Raw genomic sequence first — 5,704 nt, 5'->3', positions numbered from 1 at the left:
AGGAACGGCGCGGAGAGGGCTCGAGACAAAGCTCGACCCTAAACCGCGCCAAGTACGGAGGGAACAGCGCGGCTAAGGGCTCGAAACAAACCCTGAACCGCGCCAAGTACGAAAGGAACGGCGCGCAGTAGGGGTTTAAAACAAAGCTGGTCCCAAAATCGCGCCAAGTACGAAAGGAACAGCGCGGTCGAGACTCGGAAGAAAAAGCTTTCAAAGTGTCGTAGCACGATGCACACTGCTGTTCGTGTGGAACAAACGTGACTACCGTGCTGTACGGTGGAGTTCTGTGCGCAAAAGCGGCGCGTGTGTTTCTAAGCACCACAGCGTTGTGTCAAAAAAGAGGTGCCTGAGAGAAACGCATGCGACTGCCGTGCTTTGCGGCATAGCACCGTGCGCAAAAACGGTGCGCATGCAAGAGGTGTCAGAGCAAGCGAACTTGTGCCACGAGCAACAGGTCACTAAAAGCCTATAGATGACGGTGTTGGAGGAAAAGAAAAATATCGAGAAAGCACTGCGGTGTGCCGTGCGTAGGGACGGGCGCGCGTGCCACATGCCGCCGAAATATGGGTGTCGGAGAAAACAGAGTGCCGCGCGTAACGAGGGGCGCGCGTGTTACAGAGAGATATGCCCAAACGCATGAAAGTGTACGCAGGTGTCCTAAGGCAGTTTTTTTTTTTTTTTTCCTCATTTTGATGTCGCCCCGGCTGACGCGGTTTTCGTTTTTCCGTGCCGCCCCGGCTGACGCAGTTTTTGCGCCGCCCCGGCTGACGCGGTTTTTGCGCCGCCCCGGCTGACGCGGTTTTCGCGCCGCCCCGGCTGACGCGGTTTTCGCGCCGCCCCGGCTGACGCGGTTCGGACTTTGCACTTTTTGGCTCACCCCGGCTGGCGGCCCACTCACTCGATCGCCAGGTCTGTTTGCCCCGGTGGTTCCACCGCCAGGCTTAAGCGCGAACTTTTTTTGTTTGTTTTCTTTTGATTAAGCGCAAGCTTTTTTCTTTGTTTTCTTTTGATTAAGCGCGGGCTTTTTTCTTTGTTTTTTTTTTTTATTTCGCCCCGGCAGACGCGGTTTTTGCGCCGCCCCGGCTGACGCGGTTTTTGCCGCCCCGGCTGACGCAGTTCGGACTTAGCACTTTTCGGCTGTGCCTGGCTGGCGGCCCACTCACTCGATCGCCATGTCTGTTTGCCACAGTTTTCCCGGTGGTGCCGCACCCGGGCTCGCCCCGGCTGACGCAGTTTTCGCGCCGCCCCGGCTGACGCGGTTTCGTGCCGCCCCGGCAGACGCGGTTTTCGCGCCGCCCCGGCTGACGCGGTTTTTGCGTCGCCCCGGCTGACACGGTTCGGACTTTGCACTTTTCGGCTGTGCCTGGCTGGCGGCCCACTCACTCGATCGCCATGTCTGTTTGCCACAGTTTTCCCGGTGGTGCCGCACCCGGGCTCGCCCCGGCTGACGCAGTTTTCGCGCCGCCCCGGCTGACGCGGTTTCGTGCCGCCCCGGCAGACGCGGTTTTCGCGCCGCCCCGGCTGACGCGGTTTCGTGCCGCCCCGGCAGACGCAGTTCGGACTTAGCACTTTTCGGCTGTGCCTGGCTGGCGGCCCACTCACTCGATCGCCATGTCTGTTTGCCACAGTTTTCCCGGTGGTGCCGCACCCGGGCTCGCCCCGGCTGACGCAGTTTTCGCGCCGCCCCGGCTGACGCGGTTTCGTGCCGCCCCGGCAGACGCGGTTTTCGCGCCGCCCCGGCTGACGCGGTTTCGTGCCGCCCCGGCAGACGCAGTTCGGACTTAGCACTTTTCGGCTGTGCCTGGCTGGCGGCCCACTCACTCAATCGCCATGTCTGTTTGCCACAGTTTTCCCGGTGGTGCCGCACCCGGGCTCGCCCCGGCTGACGCAGTTTTCGCGCCGCCCCGGCTGACGCGGTTTCGTGCCGCCCCGGCAGACGCGGTTTTCGCGCCGCCCCGGCTGACGCGGTTTCGTGCCGCCCCGGCAGACGCAGTTCGGACTTAGCACTTTTCGGCTGTGCCTGGCTGGCGGCCCACTCACTCGATCGCCATGTCTGTTTGCCACAGTTTTCCCGGTGGTGCCGCACCCGGGCTCGCCCCGGCAGACGCGTTTTTTTTTTTCTTTCGCCCCGGCTGACGCAGTTTTCGCGCCGCCCCGGCTGACGCGGTTTCGTGCCGCCCCGGCAGACGCGGTTTTTTGCGCCGCCCCGGCTGACGCGGTTTTTGCCGCCCCGGCTGACGCAGTTCGGACTTAGCACTTTTCGGCTGTGCCTGGCTGGCGGCCCACTCACTCGATCGCCATGTCTGTTTGCCACAGTTTTCCCGGTGGTGCCGCACCCGGGCTCGCCCCGGCTGACGCAGTTTTCGCGCCGCCCCGGCTGACGCGGTTTCGTGCCGCCCCGGCAGACGCGGTTTTCGCGCCGCCCCGGCTGACGCGGTTTCGTGCCGCCCCGGCAGACGCAGTTCGGACTTAGCACTTTTCGGCTGTGCCTGGCTGGCGGCCCACTCACTCGATCGCCATGTCTGTTTGCCACAGTTTTCCCGGTGGTGCCGCACCCGGGCTCGCCCCGGCTGACGCAGTTTTCGCGCCGCCCCGGCTGACGCGGTTTCGTGCCGCCCCGGCAGACGCGGTTTTCGCGCCGCCCCGGCTGACGCGGTTTCGTGCCGCCCCGGCAGACGCAGTTCGGACTTAGCACTTTTCGGCTGTGCCTGGCTGGCGGCCCACTCACTCGATCGCCATGTCTGTTTGCCACAGTTTTCCCGGTGGTGCCGCACCCGGGCTCGCCCCGGCAGACGCGTTTTTTTTTTTTCTTTCGCCCCGGCTGACGCAGTTTTCGCGCCGCCCCGGCTGACGCGGTTTCGTGCCGCCCCGGCAGACGCGGTTTTTTTGCGCCGCCCCGGCTGACGCGGTTTTTGCCGCCCCGGCTGACGCAGTTCGGACTTGGCACTTTTTGGCTGAGCCTGGCTGGTGGCCCACTCACTCGATCGCCATGTCTGTTAGCCACAGTTTTCCCGGTGGTGCCGCACCCGGGCTCGCCCCGGCTGACGCGGTTTTTGCCGCCCCGGCTGACGCAGTTCGGACTTGGCACTTTTTGGGCTGAGCCTGGCTGGCGGCCCACTCACTCGATCGCCATGTCTGTTTGCCACAGTCTTCCCGGTGGTGCCGCACCCGGGCTCGCCCCGGCAGACGCGTTTTTTTTTTCTTTCGCCCCGGCAGACGTGGTTCCCCCCCCCCCCCTTTTCGCTCGCCCCGGCTGACGAGGTTTTCGCGCCGCCCCGGCTGACGCAGTTTTCGCGCCGCCCCGGCTGACGCGGTTTCGTGCCGCCCCGGCTGACGCGGTTTTCGCGCCGCCCCGGCTGACGCGGTTTTTGCGTCGCCCCGGCTGACACGGTTCGGACTTTGCACTTTTCGGCTGTGCCTGGCTGGCGGCCCACTCACTCGATCGCCATGTCTGTTTGCCACAGTTTTCCCGGTGGTGCCGCACCCGGGCTCGCCCCGGCTGACGCAGTTTTCGCGCCGCCCCGGCAGACGCGGTTTTCGCGCCGCCCCGGCTGACGCGGTTTCGTGCCGCCCCGGCAGACGCAGTTCGGACTTAGCACTTTTCGGCTGTGCCTGGCTGGCGGCCCACTCACTCGATCGCCATGTCTGTTTGCCACAGTTTTCCCGGTGGTGCCGCACCCGGGCTCGCCCCGGCTGACGCAGTTTTCGCGCCGCCCCGGCTGACGCGGTTTCGTGCCGCCCCGGCAGACGCGGTTTTCGCGCCGCCCCGGCTGACGCGGTTTCGTGCCGCCCCGGCAGACGCAGTTCGGACTTAGCACTTTTCGGCTGTGCCTGGCTGGCGGCCCACTCACTCGATCGCCATGTCTGTTTGCCACAGTTTTCCCGGTGGTGCCGCACCCGGGCTCGCCCCGGCAGACGCGTTTTTTTTTTCTTTCGCCCCGGCTGACGCAGTTTTCGCGCCGCCCCGGCTGACGCGGTTTCGTGCCGCCCCGGCAGACGCGGTTTTTTGCGCCGCCCCGGCTGACGCGGTTTTTGCCGCCCCGGCTGACGCAGTTCGGACTTAGCACTTTTCGGCTGTGCCTGGCTGGCGGCCCACTCACTCGATCGCCATGTCTGTTTGCCACAGTTTTCCCGGTGGTGCCGCACCCGGGCTCGCCCCGGCTGACGCAGTTTTCGCGCCGCCCCGGCTGACGCGGTTTCGTGCCGCCCCGGCAGACGCGGTTTTCGCGCCGCCCCGGCTGACGCGGTTTCGTGCCGCCCCGGCAGACGCAGTTCGGACTTAGCACTTTTCGGCTGTGCCTGGCTGGCGGCCCACTCACTCGATCGCCATGTCTGTTTGCCACAGTTTTCCCGGTGGTGCCGCACCCGGGCTCGCCCCGGCTGACGCAGTTTTCGCGCCGCCCCGGCTGACGCGGTTTCGTGCCGCCCCGGCAGACGCGGTTTTCGCGCCGCCCCGGCTGACGCGGTTTCGTGCCGCCCCGGCAGACGCAGTTCGGACTTAGCACTTTTCGGCTGTGCCTGGCTGGCGGCCCACTCACTCGATCGCCATGTCTGTTTGCCACAGTTTTCCCGGTGGTGCCGCACCCGGGCTCGCCCCGGCAGACGCGTTTTTTTTTTTCTTTCGCCCCGGCTGAAGCAGTTTTCGCGCCGCCCCGGCTGACGCGGTTTCGTGCCGCCCCGGCAGACGCGGTTTTTTTGCGCCGCCCCGGCTGACGCGGTTTTTGCCGCCCCGGCTGACGCAGTTCGGACTTGGCACTTTTTGGCTGAGCTGCCTGGCTGGCGGCCCACTCACTCGATCGCCATGTCTGTTTGCCACAGTTTTCCCGGTGGTGCCGCACCCGGGCTCGCCCCGGCAGACGCAGTTTTCGCGCCGCCCCGGCAGACGCGGTTTTCGCGCCGCCCCGGCTGACGCGGTTTTTGCCGCCCCGGCTGACGCAGTTCGGACTTGGCACTTTTTGGGCTGAGCCTGGCTGGCGGCCCACTCACTCGATCGCCATGTCTGTTTGCCACAGTCTTCCCGGTGGTGCCGCACCCGGGCTCGCCCCGGCAGACGCGTTTTTTTTTCTTTCGCCCCGGCAGACGTGGTTCCCCCCCCCCCCCCCTTTTCGCTCGCCCCGGCTGACGAGGTTTTCGCGCCGCCCCGGCTGACGCAGTTTTCGCGCCGCCCCGGCTGACGCGGTTTCGTGCCGCCCCGGCTGACGCGGTTTTCGCGCCGCCCCGGCTGACGCGGTTTTTGCGTCGCCCCGGCTGACACGGTTCGGACTTTGCACTTTTCGGCTGTGCCTGGCTGGCGGCCCACTCACTCGATCGCCATGTCTGTTTGCCACAGTTTTCCCGGTGGTGCCGCACCCGGGCTTGCCCCGGCAGACGCGTTTTTTTTTTTTCTTTTCGCCCCGGCTGACGCAGTTTTCGCCCCGCCCCGGCTGACGCGGTTTCGTGCCGCCCCGGCAGACGCGGTTTTTTGCGCCGCCCCGGCTGACGCGGTTTTTGCCGCCCCGGCTGACGCAGTTCGGACTTTGCACTTTTTGGCTGAGCCTGGCTGGCGGCCCACTCACTCGATCGCCATGTCTGTTTGCCACAGTTTTCCCGGTGGTGCCGCACCCGGGCTCGCCCCGGCAGACGCGTTTTTTTTTTCCTTCGCCCCGGCAGACGTGGTTCCCCCCCCCCCCCTCCGTCTTTCTTTTTGTTTTTTTTTTTCGCCGCG

The sequence above is a fragment of the Rhipicephalus microplus genome, unplaced genomic scaffold (genome assembly GCF_043290135.1).
Source record: "Rhipicephalus microplus isolate Deutch F79 unplaced genomic scaffold, USDA_Rmic scaffold_206, whole genome shotgun sequence".
NCBI lineage: Eukaryota > Metazoa > Arthropoda > Arachnida > Ixodida > Ixodidae > Rhipicephalus > Rhipicephalus microplus.
The sequence above is the reverse complement of the archived record's forward strand: the minus strand, read 5'-3'. Positions refer to the sequence as shown.